Here is a 1876-nt window from a genome sequence, read left to right on the forward strand (position 1 = left end):
TAATATTTTATAAATCACTACATACCAATAAATTAGAAAACCTAGCTAAAAATGTATATTTTGAGAAAAAAATTAACTTTCAAAATAGTGTAAGAAAAAATTGATTAACCATAATTAGTAAAATTTATATACAAATTAAATTTTCTTAAATATCCCCACACTAGGCAGAGTTAGTAATCAACTGGTGCACAATTTTGAGAAACATTAAAATTTTCATTATATATTTTATAATAAAAATGAAAAAGAAAATTCTCCATTTCGTTTTTAGTGTCTATTAAAATATTGACTTCAAATCCACACATTGAGAGTGTACAAAATAAAATAAATTAAAAGTCCTATTCACACATGAAAGTAAAGTGACACAGTGATACAGTTTAGACAGATATACTTGTCTAAAATAGAAGTGAACAACAACTAGCAGTCTATTATATAATTATAATCCATTTATATAATTATAAGTTAGATAAAGGTAAAGAAAAAAGTATCACAGAAATGCAAGGACACAAGACATACAAACAAAAAAATAACAAAAAGGAAATGCAAGGACGGCTGTGGTATAGAAACTCTCTCAATACAATTTATACTAATGAACTAAAAGATATTTTTAAAAGTATAATTCATTTTATGGGCTAGAATAACAAGTTGAATTACTAGAAAATTAATTTAAGGAAGTCAAAAATAAAGAAAGAAAATAATAGAAAGGGAACAACAAAGAAACGATAACCTATGGTAGACATTGTATTTAATTATAGATATATTTCCCTACAATCATTTTAAAAAGGGAGGTCACCAATTATCAACAAAACTAAAAATCTGTAGCCAAAGAAAAGAAATAAGAGAAATAGGACTGAATGAGAAAATGCCCGAGAAAGAGCTAACACAAAGAATTAAAAAATATTAGAATAAATAAAATAATCAACAATGCTCTAAAATACAAGATCAACCTTAAAGCATTGTTTCTTTCTAGCATAATAGCACACTAGAACTTATGTTAGAAAATAGTAATGTTTATATTTTCAGAAAATTCTGTGAATTTTCTTTAACTGTTCAAGATCTTTCGGAAAAAAAGAAATTTATTAACAAAAGTAAATGGCCTGACTAAATGTAAAAAATAAACGTAAAAATGTGAAAAACAAATGTAAAAAAGAATTCAGCACATATTCAATGTCTACTACATGCCAATTACTCCTTTGCATTTGGGGAAAACACATTTCATAAAACAGATATAAACAACTATGTTCATGTTCAGTTCTCTACACCTTAACTTACTCATGAAAATAAATCCAAATAAAACGACTGGATTATGAAAAACATATGTATATATGAAACACTTCCTATGATTTATATACAACACTACATTTTCATTAATAGGTAAATAGGTTTGGAGAAAAAAATAGCACAGATGGTAAATTTACATCAGATAAGAATTTTGGTGTAAAGACTTGAAAATAAAACCAAACAAAATGTGCTTGTGGATAAAAGACAATCAGAATAATAGGGTATAAAAGACTAAAATCTGATTTATCTGTATAGGAATATAATTTGTGATAAAAGTATCACAAATCAATGGAGAAATGGCATGTTTAATAAATGGCATTGGAGATAATGACATATATAAAATAATAAAACTGTATCATGACTCTCTTTACAAACATTGTATAGAAAAGTTAACTATATGAATTATATGCCTAATGGAAAAGCAAACTATAAACTTTTAAAATCTAAGTTTAAATATATGTAAATACATTTAAATTTAGATTTAAAAATCTAAATTTAAGAACATGAAAATAGGCCGGGCGCGGTGGCTCAAGCCTGTAATCCCAGCACTTTGGGAGGCCGAGACGGGCGGATCACGAGGTCAGGAGATCGAGACCAT

The sequence above is a fragment of the Colobus angolensis genome, unplaced genomic scaffold (assembly GCF_000951035.1).
Source record: "Colobus angolensis palliatus isolate OR3802 unplaced genomic scaffold, Cang.pa_1.0 Scaffold16, whole genome shotgun sequence".
Lineage (NCBI taxonomy): Eukaryota > Metazoa > Chordata > Mammalia > Primates > Cercopithecidae > Colobus > Colobus angolensis.